The sequence below is a fragment of the Marmota monax genome, unplaced genomic scaffold (assembly GCF_021218885.2).
Source record: "Marmota monax isolate L192 unplaced genomic scaffold, Marmota_monax_Labrador192_F-V1.1 WCK01_AAM20220418_F8-fsc00007, whole genome shotgun sequence".
Lineage (NCBI taxonomy): Eukaryota > Metazoa > Chordata > Mammalia > Rodentia > Sciuridae > Marmota > Marmota monax.
The window spans coordinates 24,523,180-24,545,104 of record NW_026692781.1 but is presented as its reverse complement, the minus strand read 5'-3'; the positions used below and the strand labels follow the sequence as shown (position 1 = coordinate 24,545,104).

General features: G+C 38.1%; 1 long non-coding RNA gene across 4 annotated transcripts; it reads left to right on the top strand.

The window, feature by feature from the left end:
* The first annotated feature begins 5,801 nt into the window (after positions 1-5,801).
* LOC124094436 (uncharacterized) lies at positions 5,802-16,771 on the top strand. Of its 4 annotated transcripts, none has more exons than XR_006852240.2 (3): positions 5,802-5,914; positions 14,709-15,136; positions 15,291-16,771. It is a non-coding gene; the product is annotated as an uncharacterized LOC124094436 (long non-coding RNA). The 4 variants fall into 4 exon arrangements; XR_006852239.2 differs by having other exon boundaries at positions 14,709-15,478; positions 15,616-16,771; XR_006852241.2 differs by having other exon boundaries at positions 14,709-15,827; positions 16,453-16,771.
* Positions 16,772-21,925: the final 5,154 nt, after the last annotated feature.

The window sequence follows — 21,925 nt, the reverse complement described above, 5'->3', positions numbered from 1 at the left end:
ATTTTACAAAGTCATAGCAGCTTAATGGAACTACCCTTCAGGACAATGATTCTCCAATTGTGGTATGAGTATCCTCAGGGGAATTTAAGGTGATGATTCTGGAGATACCAGAAGCACCAGGGTAAACATAGTACATGTTTTAAATACTACTACTGGATGTCAAGTTACAATATGTTATTAATATCAAAAGAGCTGCGTGCATATTATTAGATAAAATGTAAATTTTGAATGAATGGTAATGATACAAAATGAAGTGTACATAGGTATGCCAATTTTGCCTTTGCTCCCATACTGGGTTCGTGATATAGGGATCAAAGCTAGGAGAGCAGGGGGTGGTATTCACTTTCATTAGCTATTCTAGCACTTTACTAGGTAAGTCTGGGAAGTATTGCATTATAGTTGCCAGCTCCTTGATGATCTAATTAAATATGAAACAACTTCTTAAGTCAATTGAACTTTTAAGTGGGTTTCACCAGCAGATAGAATGTGCCTGGTAAAGATAACTATTCCAACTCCCAAGTGCATACTTTTCAACGAATATATAAATTGTCTTTCTGGTACGATACAATCTTATGTAAGTATAGGCATTCTGAATGAAATGACACAAAATAATTAGTTTGTCATTTAAAAAAAATTACTTCCACTTTTTTTTTTTTGTAAATGTTATTTCCATGCACATGTATCCTCCCAAAAGCTTTAACTAAAATGCTCATTTTATTGACCAAATGTAGGTGCAGGCCTAGATTCACAAAGTCGCCTAATTGGAAAACAATAGTTAGCTTTCTTGCTTCAGCATTACTACTGCAATGGTACCAACCTAAGCTATTGATGGGTTTTCCCTCTCCTTTACACATTGATTTTCTAATTCTGTATAATTTGTAATCCTGGTCATATGGTACATGTGTCCTCTATTATGAAATTTAATTGTGCTTCAGAGTAGGGATAGTAAATGTTATAATTAAAGTAGAATTAGAAAACTTGAATTTTTGAGGTAGAGACTCAGAGGAAACATGGTCAGTTATCTTCACAAATCTGTGCTTCTAAACCCTTCCATAGTTACCTTCAAAACACTCCCACTCTGAGCTGCAGAAAAAGAAGATTCAGGGAGTGGAGGATGAATTCTGGAGTGATTTTTTAATATGATTTATTACCTGATTAGATTATTTTATCGTATTTTTCTTTGTTTAAAGAAAGAGAGAGAGAGAGAAGAGGAAGACAAAGAGAGATTTACAGTGATATTTTTCTGTGGGATAGTTCATCAAAAACCAAAAGTAAAGAATAAAAGCTACCTGGAGACAACTTCTTAGGAACTTATAATTAATTCATTATATTTACTCAAAATTCCTGCTTTCCCCCTAAAACAATTACATCATTAAATTTCAATATTAAAACATATGTGAATTTTATCTAAAGTAAATTAAATTTAGATGAGTTTGCATTTATGTTTGGTTAATCCACTTGTGTATTTATTATTTGATCAACAGAACATTAGCTAATGATTTCAAGGATGGGACTATATGACTAGGCTTTTTATGAAACTCATGACTTTTTTTTACTATCTTGATTATTTTAATGTTAATCATTTTAATCAAACTACCTTATTCAGTTGCCAAAGGAGCCATATTTTGGAAAGAGCTGAAATGTATTTAAAGGAAGCCACAAAAAAACTGAAAAATTTTTCTCATTGGTCTTAATATGGAAACAATTTAAAGTCAATTTGATGTTGGTTTAGATATTTTTCAATCAGCAGGATAAACTAAATTATTCAACAACAAATATCCAGAAAGTTTTCCCACTACATTTACTCAGGTTAAGCAATCAAGCAGCACAGTCCCAGAGGTCTCCTATCCAATTTACACTAAGATTTGGTTTCCAAAAGGCCACTTCCTTCTTGCTTTTTCTCTCTCAAAAGCCCATAGCATATTTTTCAAGGATTTTCACTGCCAACTCCCTTTCCTTATTCTTAAAGTACACTTCTTCGTGGAGTACTCCTAGTATTTTTTCCTCAATTATCTTTTCCAAGTTCAGGTTTACCTAGAGGGGTTATTACCAGGTATCCTCCACTTCGACAAGCAAAATGTAATCCTAATAGCTCCCCCAAGAGCCTAGCAAAAGCCCAAGTTGTTTAGAAAGTGCCCGTATGTCCAAAGCAATTTGAGTTACAGTTCTTAGCTTTGATTCTCCACTTTCCACACCAACCAAACACAAACAGACAGGTAGACAGTACACCAGTATAAGCTAACCTTCTCTATGCAATTTCACCAGAATTATTTCAAATTGAATTTCTATTTTAGCATGCATTTGTGTATTTATTATTGGACCCAGAAGTCAACAGTTTTAACTGCCTCTGAACTCCCTGTACTCATCATCAAGGAAAAGGTAAAACAAAATTAGATTTTGACATACATGAATTTATTTGTATTTATTACATCAGAGTCTGAAATGAATGCAAAAGAATCCCCAATTAGAAATTATATCTCAAGGATAAAGCCTAACTCTTACTCACAAATAACATGAGCAACGTGCCACACGCAGTTTAAATCTCACCCAGCACATTCCACCCTCAGCCTTAAACTTGGTCAATAGTGTCAGTAAAGTCTTAGGAAAAGTTATTTGTCTCCCCTTTTTTCAACCATGTTCATGACAAACATTAGACATAGAAATCTTCAAGGGAGCATGGTCCAAGATGTTGTACAAGTCTTCAAGGATAATAATGGAGAATCCAAGTACAATGAGAAAAGGAAAAACAAGTTTTCTTCATTCTTATCTCATTCCCCTCCTTCTTCACACTAATACACATAGTATCTACTATGCCTTGCATTTACTTGGTGCTCAATAAATACTGAACTAGCAAAACAAGTGTGCAAGTTGAAACACCTTTAGGCTCAAGTAAAAGGGACCCAACTGTAGAAAATGTTACATTTTAAAATGGATCCCATTCTGACTCCTCTAAAGCTGCATACCTCCTCTTGGAACCTAGGGGACATTTATACTATAAATATGCACCCCATATCCCACATTGTCCATGCTCTGGAGTGAAGCATCTTAGTCTTCCTTATCACTTCTAAAGCCTGTACAGTCCTTCTCCCCGGTTTCCCTTCCCAAGGGCTAGCAACTGGTGGGTACACTTCCAGGGATCCAAAGGGGCAGCTAATTGTTAAGGGGTGGAGGGGTGGTTATGGGCAGAGATTGGACCTGCAACCCCCTCTCCATGTTTGTGACACCCCTCCAAGAGCTGGAGGAGCCAGGCTGGGTTTGGGGACCACCACTTTATAGCTCAAAATTCTGAGGAACTTGAGAATTCTAAATTTGAACATACCTTCTAGCTCATTATAAGAGTATATGTTTCAAGGTAGGAGGATAGGACATACTTTATGTAACAGTTTTTAAGCTTGTTTTATAACTTTAAAATACTTGTACAGTAAGTAGGCCTTCGTTTATATTCTTGCCCCATATCCCACAAATTTTAGAGGCAAGTCTCTGTAGGGATGGAAGAAGGAAGTGAAAAGAAGAGTAAAGGGAAAAAAAGGAAGATGTAAGAATGAGGTCTTACCAGAAAAGGATTAGGAATAATATCTCAATATACTGAATGTACTCAGTGTCAAGTGAGACACCAGGGATGTATCAGATGTTTAATCTAATTTTGTTGAATGGTCAAATGACCAAGTCAATCAATCAGTAATGAGGAAACAAAATCAACTTTGCTGCAGATATAGTTACAGCCAAACTAGGGATTACACAACTTTCCAATGTGACCTGCCAACTCCTTCAAGAACCAAATCCCAATCTCAAGCATGAAAAAGACAAAACTGTGGCTAATGCATAAAATTCTTCAGATAGGTTGACAGAACATGAGTTGAGCCACAGAAAACACATTCACATTTCATGTGTCATGGAGACAGAATAAACAATACAGAAAGAGGAAGGCCAGCTCTGGGACTTCTGAAATTCTGGATGAAAACCTTTAATTTGGCCAAATCAATGAAGCTTCAAAAGGAATGGCCAGGGGTATGTCTGAGTATTTCAAAGATAAAGTCAATATGGTTGCCAAAATGTGTTTAGTTACATTATTAATTCAAGCATTGTTTAATGCTTATTTAAAATTTCGATTTTATTTTCGTATCAAGGTATAATTGAGTGAGAAAGCATGTTCATCTCTTTCTTTTCTCCCCATTTCCTGAATCCAACCTTCATTTATCTATACAAGGGTTCTCAATTCTGTTTCTCAAACCTAGAATTACTTGAAGCATTTAAAAAACACCAATGCCAAGGCCCCACCTGAAGAAACACTGATGAAACTGTTTGGGGAGATGCTGAGGAATCAGTAGTTTTAAAAATTGTTCCAGAAGATGCTAATGTGGATTCAAGATTGGGAACTATTGAATTCAGGGAGGACAGCAACTCAGTTCACTCACCTATTAACAGCATTCTTTACTTGGTGAAGGGAAAAATCCAATGAAGGAGTGAAGATCCTCTGAAGAACTGACCTGAAAAGTCCCCATTAAGAGATCAAGGGGATGGCTAATAATGACAGACAAGACAGAGTTTGGTTTCCAATCATGTTTTCTACTCTCACTACTGAAATTCGTTCTCTCTATAAATGACTTATTTGCAATTTTTTCAAAATCACTGATTTGTCTTTCAGTGTTCTGGAATGTAAATATACTCTCATATTTAGGTTCTTCTGAGAGTTTATTGATATTCCAACTCTTTGATCCATATTTATAGTGTTTATCACATAATGAATATTACAATTATTCTCTGCAGGTCTCAAAATTCAATAAGCATTAGAATCTCCAAGATATTTGATAAATATCTTGATTAAATATTTGATAAATTCACATTCTAAGCTCCACCCCAGAGCTTCCATTCAGAAAGTCTGCAAAGGGGTTTTGTGTTTGTGTATTTTAACAGTTCTTTAGATGATTCTGCTATTCTGCTTTAGACAAATACTGCTCTCAGATCAGCAGGGCCTATGGATAATTGCCAGACATAGAAGATTTCTTCTCCTTCTATTGCACTTTGGCATTCTATAAATGACACAAATGATTCCAATTCTACCAGTCAGAGGAAATTGATTACAGATAGCTTGAATACCACTGTTTCAGAGTCTATAATGTATTCAAGAAATCTTTTATGAAATCCTGGTAAATTGATCAACCTTTTATGAAATCCTTGAGCTGATTGCTTATCCCATTATCATTCTGTAATACACAGAACACAATATAGTATATTACCAGTTAATGAATGATAATCACACATATTATGCCAAAAATAAATAGATGGTACTGGGAGTTTTGAACAGTACAGCTTATATTGATAGCTTGACAAGCATGCAGGAGTCTACCTATTCTTTCCCTCTCTTTGGGAGTTGTTCATCAATTATAGTGGATAATAAAAATCAGTAAGGCACCACTTGATCTGAAAGCCATATTTGCTTCCCAACTTCTTGGTTCTTTTACATTGTTGTGAATTAAGTGCTTAATGATTTCTTACTCTGGTTTCCTAGGTATCAGTGTAAGCTAATACACTTCTTGCTATTTGCAAAGAACTGTCCTTCATGATTTCTCAGAAGCAAAGACAGCAACTGTGATTGTTAAATAAACTCTAGACCCAAATAGAACTTTATGGTTAATTTCATTTACTCTATACAACAATCATATAAAGTAGGTAAATGACTTACTAATTGAGTAACCTTGGGCAAAGAAGGCCTCTGAACATTGCCCTTCACACCTGCAATAGAGTATGGAGGGCAAGGTTCAGGGGTAGTCTTTGCCCAAAGTCACTCCACTTAGTAATAAACTGAGCTGAGTATAGAGGCTGTGCCTTCTGAATATTCATCCAATTCTCTTTCCACTGCATTACACTGCCAGTCATCTGGTTCTGCTGGTTCGACTATACCCAGACATTCCAGGTACTCTTTAATTACTTCTTCGCCTGTCCTAGTTGGCTGTCCAATCTCCTCTCACAGCTGAGAATTGTTCTAGCCAAGTGATCACATCTGACCATTCTATAAAAAGCAGAAATGAAAACTACCTCAAACGTTTCTGCCATTTCCCTACCTTCTATATACACTCTCTTTTCCTACCTCTCAAAGGGTGGTATGTTCCTGGTCATCTCCTTTGTCTATTATATTTATTATTTCAAAGTATTTAGTTGGCCACAACTATGTAGTTGGCATCATATTTGGTACTACTGCAGCCACACAACAAAATGACAGTCTCAGAGAGCCAAATTCACACTGGCTATGGTTGATAAACAGGAGGGGAAGTAGATGAGGGCAGGAGGAGTTGAGCCAAGATTAACTCAAAGCAGTTTGTGTTTTGACAAGGACCAGGTGCAGATGGATAGGTGGGAGGTGGAGGTCCGGGATTCTTCTATCCTGTTTCTCAAAGTGTGGCTACTACATATGCCAACCCCAGGGGTGGAAATGGACAGTCATCAAGGTAACTACTGCATGTGCTGCTGATCAAAGTCACTCAGTGATGGCTGCTGACATGGTCATCCACTCTGGGCTTTTTGAGAAAGGAATAGGCTGTTGGAATAACTTTCAGTTCACAGCTAGTAGCTATAAGCAGCTCAGAGTGCTAAGAGAACCTACAATCATACAGGCCTGACAGGAACACCTGCAGGACAGAGTGCTCTGCCCTAGAGAGCCGTCTGTGAAACCACATCCTCAGCACTTGTGGTCAGCGTTGCCAAGCAACCAGACTACCAGGTCAGGAAACTGAGAGTCAAGTGCTTCAGGGCATGTAACCCCCCCAACTCATAGCCTGCCTCCCTTAGGGACAAAGACCCTTCTAGACTGCCTTCCATCACAACAGCAATATTCAGTGCTTCCTCATAGTGTGGTTACATTAGGCATAAGATGATTGGCTTATAGATGCTAAGGTGCTTATGTGTGATTGGTGGGCACACCCTACCTGAACCCTATAACAGCTGTATGCATTTCAAAAATAAACAAGCTTGCTTGGAGGCTGACTAAGGTTGTCACCTGCCAGTTCTCACCAGCTCCCCATGTCCATGTGTTGCTTTGACACCACGTCTCTACCCCCACTACCGAGGTAGCTGAGTGACCATCAACCACACCAGGGACTCAGGAACACATACAGCAAGCCACCTGGCTTAACCATCTCTCTCGTCTCTCACCTTCATGTGTTAATTTTCACCATTGCTAGACTGTATTTCATGTCCAGTTGACATTCACTTGCAGCAGGTACTCCTCATTTGAAGACAATTAAAACTTCAGGCAGTAGAAACTGTTTACTTAACTCAATAGTTATTATGCATTCATAATATAGGTAGAAGTCTTTGCACCTAGGGCTAAGGGACAGACATAATGAGATGTTTTTTGCTGTTGTAGAGTTGACATTCTAGGTATCTTGGAATTCCAGCTACCCTTTTCAGAGACTTTCACATCATCATCAAATCTATTTATCATCAGTGTCTAATGTAAGATAATGTAGTTTAATGAGATGGAAGTCTACTTTACTATTCCAATGCTTGGGTCCCAAGGAGTCTGTATTAATTGGTCATTGTGGAGGCCTGGGCACTGACATTATGTGAAAACTCCCAATATGACTATTTGAATGTATCCTAGGGTCTTAGAATAAGCTCTGTTGTAGTGTTTTCCACTCCTGCCAGGCCCTAAGAACCACTTGGAGGCATTATTAAACCTGGACCTCAGGCTCACCATATTAGAATAGAAGAATTGGGAATGTGCATTTTTAACAAGCATTCCAGACCAATCAGACCAATTTGGGAAATACTGATGTTTTGTCAAAAAAATGAAATAAAGCCTGCCAACTGAAACGCAAATCATTATCATAAATGTGAGTTTTAAGTTTTATTTTTTAAATGTGTAATCAGTTTTTTCATTATTAATGAACCACAATTAATCTTTATAATAAATTTCATTCCATTGTTTTATGAAATATCAGGATTAAATGGAATTAAAATAAATATAGCCATGTATATTACTATCCTTTAAATTGCCAAACTAACAATGGGTTTAGTCTGGGAGTACTAACACAATTACAAATCAGTTTGTAAAAATATAAAATACATTAAGCATTATTGCAATGCAATTCTATGTTTGGGTTCAGAGCATCTGATTTCTTATTCACAAACTAACTTAAATATTCTTGCTAAATGAAATTTAGTCATGACAAAATATTTGAGGAAAACTGTCATCCAGAAAATTAAGGTCAACCGAAAGCAGATGGCATCTATAAAATAGGGTGTTGATTTTTCTGTTATGCCAAGTAAGACAATAAAATAAAACCTCTGCTAAAAGACAGTCCTTCTGGAACATACACATCTCATCTGGGAATGCGTGAGTGTGTCTGTGTGTGTATATGTGCACATGCACGTGCACATGGTTTTTTTTAATAACCCAGACCTCTTAATACCCAACCTTTTATGTTTCCTTCTAAGACTTTTTTTTAATTTTTATTATTAGTTGTTCAAAACATTACATAGTTCTTGACATATCATATTTCATACATTTGATTCAAGTGGGTTATGAACTCCCATTTTTACCCCGTATACAGATTGCAGAATCACATCGGTTACACATCCACTTTTTTACATATTGCCATACTAGTGTCTGTTGTATTCTGTTGCCTTTCCTATCCTCTACTATCCCCGCTCCCTTCCCCTCCCCTCCCATCTTCTCTCTCTACCCCATCTACTGTAATTCATTTCTCCCCCTTGTTTTTTTTTTCCCTTTCCCCTCACTTCCTCTTATATGTAATTTTGTATAGCAATGAGGGTCTCCTTCCATTTCCATATTATTTGAAAATAAATATGATGGTTTGAATGTGAGGTGTCCCCCAAAAGCTCACATGTGAGACAATGCAAGAAGGTTCAGGGAGAAATGATTGGGTTGTGAAAGTCTTAAACCAATCAGTGAATTAATCCTGTGATCGGGATTAACTGAGTGGTAACTAAAGTGCTCGGGTGTGGCTGGAGGAGGTAGGAATTGGGGATGTGGCTTTGGTGAATATATTTTGTATCTGTCCAGTGGAGTCTCTTTCTCTGCTTTCTGATCACCATGAGAGCTGCTTCCCCTCTGCCACGCTCTACTGCCTTGAGGTTCAGCCTTACCACCAGCCCTGAGGAATGGGGCCAGCATTCTATGGACTAAGATCTCTGAAACCATCACCCCCCACCCCAAGTAAACTTTTCCTGTCTACAGTTGTTATGGTCAGGTCCTTTAGTCACAGCAGCACAAAAGGTAACTAAACCAATAAAGTTCCAGGAGTCATGATTTGAGGAAGAAATGCATTTTCAAGCCACATATTTGTACAGTCTTCTAGAACCTATTAAATAAACATTTAATTGGCTGTATTTTCATTGACATTCACTAGAAGGACAATGTCTCTTTGCTAACTTTTGAAGAACTTTATTTTTAGCCTAGGTATACTTTTGGAGAAAACTTTCTCAATTTGATGCACAAGGAAAATCTTGTTCTCAAGGCTCGAGTGATTGACCCACACAGACCACCAAAAAAGTTGAGGAGAGTACATAACACAGACAAGAGAACCAGGCGGCTTTGATGAGAGCAGCAATAAGAGACACCATATTGCAGGAAGCAAGGGGTTGCTGCTGGGAGCTTTCCATCATTCATCTCAGTTACACCAGTCTAGCTTTCAGATAAAGTGAGCAACCCAGAATTTTTCATTTGAAAGTGGAGAAAGCCTCTTTCTAGGGCACTGAAATGTGAAAGGCATGAATAAAGATGAAGAAATGGGCATTTTCATTTTGATTGGAGCTAAGTAGTTTAAAAATGATAATGGGATTGAAACACATTTAATAAAAAATTATGCTGTGAATAATAAGTTGGGTATTGTAATTCTGACATTAAATCATTTTCTAGAATACCTTATTTTTTTTTCAGTAAAATACAAGCTCAAAACTGAGAACTAGAAAATACATTTGGTGCTTTTCTATCTTGAAGGATTTTTTTTTCTTTTTTGTTGAAAATAAAAGGCAAAATCATGACCTAAACTAATACTTATGGATAATATAGCATAGAGTTTAAAATTGAATGTTTTATGAAATGCTTTATAAATATTAACTCATTAGTCATTTCTAAATTCCTTTGTAAACTGTTGCAACAATGCTATTAAAAGAAGCCATACCTTCCTCCTGCCTTCCAAATGGCTTTTTCTGTCCTGGGCTCTGTGGCAAAGAGCTGGGTGTTTCGAGATTATGTAAGTTCCAAGGAAGAATTTGGTCTTTCCCTAACTAGTGAAACTAAGTCACAGAATAAATTATTCACAGTATGAATTTAATCCAAAATAGCTTGTTCTCAAACCATATTTGCTGATACCTCTGTGAAATCTAGTGATGTGGAAAGATATTCATGTTATAACAACTTATTTTTTAAAAAGGTGTCATTTTTGCTCATCTGCATTTTCTAATTTTTCTTCAATGAACATAGATTTTATTTATTTACTGATTAATCATTTTTACAGTACCTAGATTATAGTATATGGCCATTGCCTTAGTGATAGTTAAAAAAAAGGTAAAAAAGATGATAATCAAGATTATAACACTTTTTTATGTTAATGAATTCTTCTTAGAAAATGGCAAGACACAAAATTGCAGCTTGACTTATCATCAAAATTTCCAGACTCTATGCACTTGTCATGGCTCTCTCACCTCCTTGCACACATTCTAGACTACCCAATGACCTTGAGTATGAGCACTGTGTAACAACCAGAAGGTGTCTGGGAGTGCCCAAGGCTTACCCATTTCCTACAACAAGGGCAAACCAAACCCAGGTCCCAAACCCCAAAGAGACCAGAAGAGATGTTGTGTTCACAATTTGTAGCCATAAAACTTATATGGTAAAAGATGTTTAAGGGGGAAAAAATACAAAGTGCTATGAGTCTTGAAGACCTTCTTCATATGTGGCTGATTCCATTGCCTATTCCTCCCTCTGGAATGTTTTGTCTCTTGCACCTCAGTCTCTGCTGGTTCTTCTCCTCAATTGTGACACTCTCTCCAGTTTTGTTCTAATGTCTCCCATTCTTCATTTTAACTAATTCCTCTTTCCTCTCCCAAAATAAATGTGCATGTTCACTGCCCCATTGTCTTATTCCTTGCCAACATGGCGTGGACCTGCACACCCAAAAGTAGGTGTCTATTTAGAACTGCAAGCGTCAGTTTGCGTCTGTGCCCATGCACCACCAAAGAGTCAGGCTGAGTCTTCCACTCTCTGAAGAGACAGTCAGGACCCCACCTCCTGAAGAAGACTTCAGCATCTCTCCTTACTTCCTCCAAGGAAACTGCAAACTGCAAAGCACACAGAACAAGAAGTGTTGAGGAAGAAGTGTTAGAAACGGAAGAGAAGTGGGGAGGCGCCAATTCTTACGCCTGGTCTTTCTAAATCTGTATTAGATTGTGTCTGAGTCTATTTGACAGAGCTAAAAATATTTACATACTTGCCATCTTTCTCTGCCAGTTTCAGGAGATGGCTTGGTGGCTGCTCACTTCCAGGGCCTTCCTTATGCTGTGGTGGCACACTTGGCAAAGAGAAAAGAGCCAAGAGGCCAGAGAGCTGCACACAGAGAAATGGAATAGATGTAGCAAATTAGAGGAGAAGGCAGGGGAGGGCAGAGGAGCTGGCCCACATGGACCAAGGTGGGATTTAGGTTGACTGGGGAAAAGAATAGAGTTATTGAGGGGCATTGTACCCTGTGATCATGAGAGTGCCATGTGTCATGCACAGTATTTCCCTTTGCCATCACTTCACAAGACTCCACCAAAAGCATACAGGAATTTTAAAGATGTTTTATAATTTATTTGGATTTCCTTTAAATTTGACAGAAGCTAAAAGCCCTAGATCTATGGGGCTGGGGGTGTGGCTCAGTGATAGAGCATTTACCTGGAATGAATGAGGCCTGAGTTAGATTCCTAGCACTAGGGAAGGAAGGAAGGAAGGAAGGAAGGAAGGGAGGGAGGGAGGGAGGGAGGGAGGGAGAAAGGAAGGAAGGAAGGAAGGAAGGGGAAAGGAAAGGAAAGGAGAGGAGGGAGGAAAAAAGGGAGGGAGGGGAAGGAAGGGCTGGGAAGGGGAGGGAGAGGAAGAGGGAAAGAAAGATCTAGATCAACTCTAGTTTTGATGCATGTGAGATGTTACTGCTAATGAGCGTGTGACAAGTGAGAGTAGAACAAAGAGAAAGATCTATAGCAAACAAATGGCAACAGTATAGCTGAACAGAAAATGGTCCTTTAGTCTCCAGAACTTTAAAAATGTTCTTTATTTGGGAACATACCTCTATTTTTTTAATTCATTCTTTTAAGTTATTACAACACCAGGATACACCCTGACATAATCACAAAAACTTGCTTAAATATAGTTCCCAGCACTTCCCCCAGCTTCCCTCCCTCCCTCCACCAATCCCTCTTCAATCCATTCACAGTTTACTTTTTCCTATTTCTATTAGTGTCCTCTGGATACACTCAATGCCAGGACCCACCGTGCCACATCCATTCATGCACACATGAAAGTTCAGTCAGATTCATTCCACTCTTCTTCCCTCTTCCCGTTCCTTCTTCTTCTTCCTCAATCCTCTGTCTCCTCTACTGATATTTCCTCTATTTTGCTGAAATTCTCTCTTCCCATTCTTCTTCCTTTCTCTTTTTTAAAATTTTTTCACCCACCCCCAACCCCAGCCTTGAATTAGCTTCTACGTATCAATATCAGATCTTTCTAAAGATCTACTGTTATTTCAGCTATTTATTTATAGGATTTTTTAAAATTAGTGTCTTGTGGATGTACATGATTATAAGAGTCACTGGGGTATGTTCATATATGTACACAGGAAAATTAGGACAGATTCATTCCACTATCTTTCCTTATTCCATCCTTCCTCCCTTCCTTTTATTCTTCTTCATCTACTTCACTGATATTTCTTCTGTTTTTTTTTTTTTTATGTGTGTGTGTGTCCCCATATTTTGGTTTAGTTTCCACATATCAGAGAAAACATGTGATCTTTGACTTTGGGGGACTGGCTTATTTTACTTAACATGATAGTCTCCAGTTCCATCTACTTACTAGCAAATGCCATAATGTTGTTATTCTTTGTAACTAATAGTCCATTGTGTATATATATATCACATTTTCTTTATCCATTCATCTGTTGAAGAACACCTAGGTTTGTTTCATAACTTGCCTATTTTGAATTGTGCTGCTATAAACATTGACATGGCTGCATCACTGTAGTATGCTGCTTTTAAATCTTTCGGATATATACCAAGGGGTGGGATAGCTGGGTTATGTGGTTGTTCTATTTCTAGTTTTTTGAGGAATCTCCATACAGCTTTCCAGAATGGTTGAACTAATTTGCAGTCCCACCAACAATGTATGAATATACCCTTTTCCCCACATTCTTGCTAACATTTGTTGTTATTTGTATTCTTGATAATTCCCATTCTGATTGAAGAAGATATCTCAATGTAGTTTTAATTTGCATTTCCCTAATTGCTAGAGATGTTGAACATTTTTTCATATATTTGTTGACATTTGTATTTCTTCTTTTGATAAGTGTCTATTTAGTTCTTTTGCCTACTTATTGATTGGGTTATTTGCAGGGGGAGGGTTTTTGTGTGTGTGTGTTACATTTTTTGAGTTCTTTGTGTATTTTGGATATTAATGCCTTACCTGAAGAGCATGTAGAAAGGATCTTCTCCCATGCTGTAGGCTCTCTCTTCATGCTCTTAATTGTTTCCTTTGCTGTGAAGAAGCTTTTTAATTTGATGTCATTCCACTTACTGATTTTTTATTTTATTTCTTGCTCTTTAGGAGTCTTGTTAAGGAAGCTAGTTCCTGTTCCAATATGTTAGAGTGTCAGGCCTACATTTTCTTCTACTAGATTCAGGGTTTTTAGTCTAATTCCTAGGTCTTTGATCCATGTTGAGTTGACTTTTGTGCAGGGTAAGAGATAGCACACCCTCGTTTTTGCTAGACACTCATTTCTGCCAATTTTTCTCCACTGAAAGAAATTTTGTAGCATCACAATAATCTATTTAAAAACCATGGAACAAGAGAACCATGAAAAATCTGCACACACAAAAAAACAAAATCCATGACAAAACAAACAGCAGTGTGCATGCCGCTAGATCCATTTCCTTTAAAAGCTGTCAGTGTTCATTATAAAATATTAAGTGACTGACTAAATATTAGCACGACTTTTTTTTTTTCTTCAGTGGAGTTAAAGACTAAAGGGACAGCAGGAACTCTTTCACTGATGGAAATGACTCATTCTGTTCTAAGTAAACTCCTACATAATCAAGTTTATTATACCACTCTGTAGCATATGTCTGGGGGAAGAAATCTGTTAATAGGCCATAAATCTAAATTCTAAAAATTAATGTTATATATTAAAAATATTGTCATGATTTTAAAATAAGTTCATTCTGAGATTTAGGAATTTAAAAAATGCAAAGTCAATCTGAGAAAGTAAATGATTTTAAAAATGAATGCCAGGAATCTTCTGATTTATCTTACTTACCAGAGAATTTTGTCCTACCTAACCTGAATTTTGCCCTGATCTGAGACAGTAGAGATATGTTTTGACTCAGCCACACTTTGGCAGTATCATAAATCAATAGTAATACTCAATTTTAATAAGATATATCCTATACATTCACAGCTGAAGTTTGCATTTCTCTGATTCATTAAAATCCTTTGTTACCAGATTTTAACTTCATGAATCCAGAACTTTCAGTGCCTCTTGCCAAAGGAATTCATATGGACACCAATCTGCCCAGCAGTTCCTCTGCAGGATGTCTGCACAAACGCCCTCTGTTCACAGCACCACGTCATTCTCCTGAAAGCTGAAGTTCTTCTGATTCAGATGTCTTCTGAGTGTCTTCTCTTTAGAAACTTCTGGGAAAGCTTCATGATGCCCCATCATTCCTCAATGGATAAGTCAATGAAGTGTGCACACGCACTCTGAGTTTCTGAAGGCCTCAATATAATCATGATCACACCTCCCTAAATTCCTCCCATCTAGTGAACTTTAATTCCTTTAACAATTATCTTCAGTCTTCACTATGATTTAGAGATAGGTAAATATAGACAGGCCATATGTCTCTTGACTGGGAAAAAGACATCTCTCATGAGGTAGGCCTATCTATTGTCTTTCTACTTAGCACAGATGAAAGAAAAGTCACGATGAATTACTTCTTTTCTTTTTACGTGCCCTGTTAAACCCTGAACAACAAAGATAAAACTGAGTTTCCTGCAAGGTTTACCTACTGACCCACTTATTTTTCAGGATCCAGCCAACTGAATGGTCCCAGACAAGGCACGTTTCAGGGGCTGGAGGAGTTGGATAGAGAGGAAAAGAAGTTCAAAGCCACACACAATGCTCCAGAGCCAGATGAATGTGATACAACCCATTAACTTTTCTTTTTGGTTTGGTTGTCAGGAGGCCAAGAATTAGATATTTATTGTAAACTCACTGTGAGTATCTCTCTATGATCTCCCTTCCCAGATATGTGGGGATATGCGATGTTGGTGGTTAGAGTAAATTGCCATGTGCCTGGGGAACTGAACTGCGCACTGGGATCTGACCCTTCATGCTCATGATTGCAATTCAGGAAGCCCAAGAATGCCAAAGGCTGTGTTTGGAGTTGTGATCTGAGTACCAGAAACCAAAATGCAAATACTAACAAATATGAAAACAAAAAGACATCATTCGTGGAGCAGTGCAAAGCAAGTACAAAAGATGTGAGAATTATTTATGATGTCTGAAATTTCTACTGTGTGCGTTCTGGAAGCAGTCAAAGATGCTACAGTCCTGAGACACTGAGTAATTTTCTCCTACCTTTCATCACATTTTTGATCTCTGTGCCATGTGTTCTACCAGGAAGCAAGAGGGAACTTCCATCCACACATTTAACAGTGTACAACACTTGGCAGTTCCTAATGGCTCTCACACAGTGCCTCTTCTGGTCCTTATTCATGTACAGCTTGTGCAGGTCTTCCAGTAACAACTTCCCAGAGTTCCAATACCTCCATTTCTTCAATAACTTTTCAAAACTATTATTGATTTTTACCAAAAAGTCAATATTTTCAAATTAGCAGTAGACTTGTCTACCCCAGATAAGTGTTTGTTTTCCTCTTGTTTGTGTTTTATGAATATCTATAAAGCTGTAATTACCATCACCATCTAAAGTCACACGATGACTATTGAGCCATGCAATAAATATTCACTGTTGATAGAGTTATGGGTTATTCTAAACAATTCAGAGGAAAGCTATGATCTAGGAAGCAAAATATTAACTGGATCGATCATTGATTAGTAATGCAATGCTAATGGCAAATAACTGCATGGTATTTATATTTATAAAATACTTTTTCAATACTTATGTCATTTGAACCACACATCTTACTAAAGTAGTGCAGCACAAATTCTTGTTATTTCCTATTTACAGGTGAAGAAATTGAGACTCTGCGTTAGGTGACTTGCTCAGGATCAACAAGTTTTAAATGTCAGAGCAAGGACTCAGAACCAGGACATATGGGCTTCAAGTCAAGTATTCATTCTACCACTAAATCATGGTGGCCTTTTCCTGTCTTGAGCTTACATCAGAATTAAAATCTCAGACTAAAGGGCACTCACCATTTTGCTGGCACAACTGAGCAGCTGAATGTCACTGTTGATGCTTGCAATCTTGAGTTTTAAGTTTCATGAATGCATGGTCTTTACATCTCCTGAATGACTTTTATATATAATAAATATCAGAGACAGTGGTTGGTTATTGTCATTTTTCTTCTTAAGGATTTGATTGAGCATGTACAATTTGCTTGTGTGTACCAGATCCAGAGGTCAGCTAGAAGCAGTGAGTCACTATAAAGATAAGCATTTAGCCATTATATTAATTTATTTTAGGCAGAGATGCTACTTGACCATTTTACAATTGCTTCTTTGGAGCTGATAAAGAAATACAAGACTCTTCTGACTATTAATTATCATGACAGAGGGAGGTATTTTCCCTCTTCACAGGAGTCACAGTTGCGACTTCTTTTGTTGGAGGGACCATGTGGAAAAAATACTTACTCTAGAAGTCCAAAAGAAGATCCTAGGATTCTCTCATTTTATTTTTATATAAAATTGAGTTAGGGCTGGAAATGTGGGTCAATAGTAGAGCACTTGCCTAGCGTGTGTAAGGCACTGGGTTGGATCCTCAGCACCACATCAAAATAAATAAATAAAATAAAATTGATTTGGCTACATCATTTGAGAAGGGCAGGACAAAGAAATTTTCTTTTCATTAAACATGGGCACGCAGGGCTCATCCTCCAGCTTCTTCTAGTGCAAAATAAATAGAATATATTTGCTATTCATTGAACCTTCCCTTACTAACCCTCCTCACTTTTATGCATGTCCTGACCCCTCTAAAACTTCTTTCCTCCAGTCTAGATAAGAAAATGATATCACTTTTTAAATATAAAAATCCATTTTCAATTTTAGGGGAAAAAAATAGTCCAAGTTCCCACATGACAAATTTTGGTATCTGATGAGCAAGAAACCTTAGAATAACAAAAGGTTTCTGTGAATTCAATTGTATGTTTAGAAAGAAAACTTTGTGCTTTATTCACTACGATATTATCAGTACACTTTTGGAAAAAAATAGAATGTGTATGCAAGACATATTTGTGTTTCGTCTACATATGGATTCACAGCAACCCTCCCACCCATACCTCCTCCCTCCCTTGACTCACAAGTTGGAAACTTGAATTTTGGCTTCTCAGACTGTTCTCTTATCTGAGCAGTCTTCATAACCCACCTTCTCCTGGAATAGAGACTATCCCTTGGGGCACGCTGAGCAGGAGACATCTGTTGGTCCGGATTTCCTTGTCCCTTTTGCAAACATTTCTTGAGCACCTCCCTCCAAGTGCATTCTAGATCTAGCTTGGGGAGATTTCTGGGGACTTCCCCACCCACAAACATCTGAAATTGCACTAGTAAGAACTGCATTCCATTTCTACTAAGCTTTAGATCTTTCAGCAAATTTCCCCAACAAAAATAATTCTTCAAATTAATAGTTAGTTCTCAATCCTAGATACACCATAAAATCACCCAGGGGAATTTTAAGAACTACCATTATCTGGGTCCTACCTCAGGCTAATTAAATTAGATTCTATGGGGATTGGGAATCCAGACACTGTTTTTGGTTTTTTGGTTTTTTAAATTGTGTTTTTAAGTTTCCATGTGATCTAACACATTACCAGGACATTTTTCAATATTTCTAGAGCTTTAAGAAGAGAAAGGCAATGAGAAGAGTGTAGAGAAATGCCCCTGAATGTGAACATGACTTGCAGTGTGGATCAGCAAATCTAGTGGAGAAGGAAGAATTCATGAAGATGAATGTTTTCAACCTCACAGCGCCCACTTCTCTAATGAACATCTTATGTAGGACATTTTCATCCAAAACTCTTTTCCTTTGACTAAGCCCTATTTCCTCATTCGTTTGAGTAGTATCAATATTTACTGAGTACCTATTAAGTGTCAGGCACAGGCACTTTGTCAGGCAAAATTCTATCCTCATAGAATTTACGTTCCAAGTGAGGAGAAAAACAATAAAACAATGAATTTGTTATCTGTTTTGTGCTTCCGGTTATCTTCTTTTTTCCATTCACTGGCAACTTCCAGTTCTCAATCTCACTCTGATCAGATATCAGGGGCTTTCCCATTAGACTACCCATAGAATGTCATCATGTACATATATCCAACTGGGGCTTTTAAAAAGGTATTTACAATCACACAGCACAAATCTATATCTGAGATGACTAACTTCCATCCCACCCTCAAAATATTACAGTCCTTTGATTTCAAAATATTTCTGCCTACAGGCAAATGTAGAATGAGGTCATGATCTGAAGCCTAGGAACATAAATTCAAATTGTGACTCAGTCTGACTGGTGTGTAACCTCAAGCCAATTACTTAAATTCTTCAGGTCTCAATTTTTTCATTTATGAAAAAGAAGATAACAGCAAGAAAAAAAAAAGTTTTAAACAAGAAATAAACAATATATTCAACCAAAAGGACTCACACACAGCACACATCTAAAATCAGTGGCCAAGACTAAGACCACTCTCCCCTAGGGCTTCTGTCACCAGAGGTGGAGAAACTCCACCCTCCTCATTACCAAACTCCACCCTCCTCATTACCAAACTCCCTCACCACCATTATCTACCTCATTTTTTCATTGATTCCTGATGATGTCAACCAACACAAAATCCCCAGACTGCCATTTTTCTCCCACATTTTAACCCTCATAAAGCTCTCTACATACCCTGTTCTTTTACTTCCCTTCTCGGGGGGTTCTGAAATCCATCTACTGTGCCTTCTGGAATCCATATCCATTATTCACAAATAAATTGTACTAGTTATCAATAGATTTGCTGCATAGTTATTAATAGACTTGTTGCATAGCAAGTAACTGCAAAAATGTGTGGCCTAAAACAAAAATAAACATATGTTACATAGTGGAGTTTTCACAAATTGGAATTAAGTAAAGCTTGACTAGATAGTTTTGCAGTGGAGTCCCTCCTAGGGTGACAGTCAGATGCATCTTCTGAAGGTTTGACTGAAGATGAAGGATCCACTTCCAATGTACTTCACTCACTCGCTGGCAATTGATGCTGAAGGCTGGGAGAGGCATCTCTTCCTTTCCACAAGGACTCTCCACTGGGTAGCTTGACAATCTTCCAAGTGGTTGATTCACCAAGAGCCAGTAACCTAAGAGAGCAAGGCAGAAGCTACAGAACCTTTCATGACCTTGCCTCAGAAATTACACGCCCTCACTGCTGCAGTAGTGTATTGGTCACACAAATCAGCCCTGATTCTATAAGTTAGGGGACTAAAATGAAGCACTAGTAGCAGTATATGAGGATCAGGGAACATCAACTTGGTGATGGCTGCTGTACCCCTATTTAAACCATTCTCTGAATACTCCCTTCACATTTTGCTTTCCTAAAAACCCAACTTTCCCCTCAGGACATCCTATCAGCCTCCTAATTGGAAACAGCTACTCCTTTTGTAGCTCTCAGATCTTTGAGCCAGGGAACAGTAGGTGCCATGCTTGCTCCTCATTATATTCTTACAGATTTCTCTCCTTCATCCCTAAAAATGAATCTCATAGCATCAGAGGCTGTTGTCACATATTAGGATGCCCGGGCCTTATGCCTGAGTTCTTTAGATGCTGACTCCCAGCTAATGGCCATACTCTGCAATAATACTCCTGCCTTTATTTCTAGAGCTATGGGCATACAAGTAGACCATCATGCCCACACCCAGGCCTCTCAATTCCTTAAACTTTTCTTCACCATTGATCATGTTAACCACTCTCCACAACCTCTAATGGCCATAGCCTGTGGGAGGCCATCCTTGAACGTGAGTCGAGTTACCTCCCTGGCTAGGCAAGAGGTGCTTAGACACATCTTTGTGTCCAGAGGTTTCCCCACCCTTCTCAGGTTCGAGGGCTTGTCCATGTGGAGGCGTGCCTGGTCACAACCCCTGAAGACCCAAATCATCTCACCTGACCTTGGGACGCTGCCCTCCTTAATCTTCATTGGATGGGATTTTCCCCAGAATTTTTTGTTCCCCAATAAAAGTCCACTCCCTGGCGTGTTCTCTCTCTCTCTCTCACTGGCTTCTTCAGTAAACCTCGCTACTCAATAGGTAGCTTGAGTCTGGGGGTATGGGAAGCCATCCTGGAGCTGGTTTAAAGGTAATTAGAGTCTGTCTAGCCCTTGACCATATCATTACCAATAAATGCAACTGTCTTTAATATTAATTTCATGCTTTCACCCTCTGACCATTATCTACAATCTTTTCTGCTCATTCCCTCTACCATCCCATCCCTAGTAATACTTCCAACTCACTTGGCACTCTAATCTGCCAATCCACCACCATTCCACTGTTCCTCATCCCTTGATGTTATCAACCTCTTCTGAGTTTAAATTTTACGACCAATCTTTATGATTTTACCCTTACATAGCTCTCAACTTCTTCATTTCTTTTCAGATTTATCATACTTAGAAGACTCAAATCCTGGTTAAAATCTCCCTGACTAAGCCAAACCTCCACCAAACAACTGCAAGTGACTGGAGAAAAACAGACAATCATGCTGGATGGTCTCACTTTCAATTTATGGCTGAATCCCAAAAACACTCTTAATGCTACCGGGATATCATATTTAATGTTCCAAGAACACTCACTTTCCCATTCTCCTGCACAACTTTTCACACTTTCACTCTTTTCAAACACCCCAAATTTTCTTCACATTTCTACTTCACTGAGAAAATTAAAGCAATCAGAGGAGTCCTTCCACAGACTTCACCGCATACCACCCACCCACCAGCACCTGCATACACATACTTTGCCTGCACTGCAGTTTCTCTCCACAACTGCTCCAAAACCAACCTTCCCATTATGCACAAAACCCACCCCCTGCAGCTTACCCAAGGTCATGGTTCAACACCTGCAACTCTCACCTCTCTCTCTCTCTCATATCAATATTTTACTTTCTCCTGGATCATTTCCATTAAATGCAATTAACATGCTGATGTTTCTCTTTTTTCTCTCTCTTTTTTTTAAGTGTTCTAAATGAATAAAACAAAAACTTCTCTGGAATTCATTTGCCCAGCGCTGGCTATTGTCCCATTTATCCTTTCTTTTTCAAGCAAACACCTTTCCGGTACAGCTGTTTTCTGTACTTTATTTCCTGTTTTTCTCTATTAAACCCAGTTCAGTCAGTTTTTTGCCTCACTGTGCCACTGAAATTACTCTGAACACTACAGAGCATATCTTGCTGACTGCTCAGTCCTCCTCCTACTATTAACAGCATTTGGCACAGGCAATTGTTCTATTGTTCTATTTCCTGAGACACTTTTTTCCC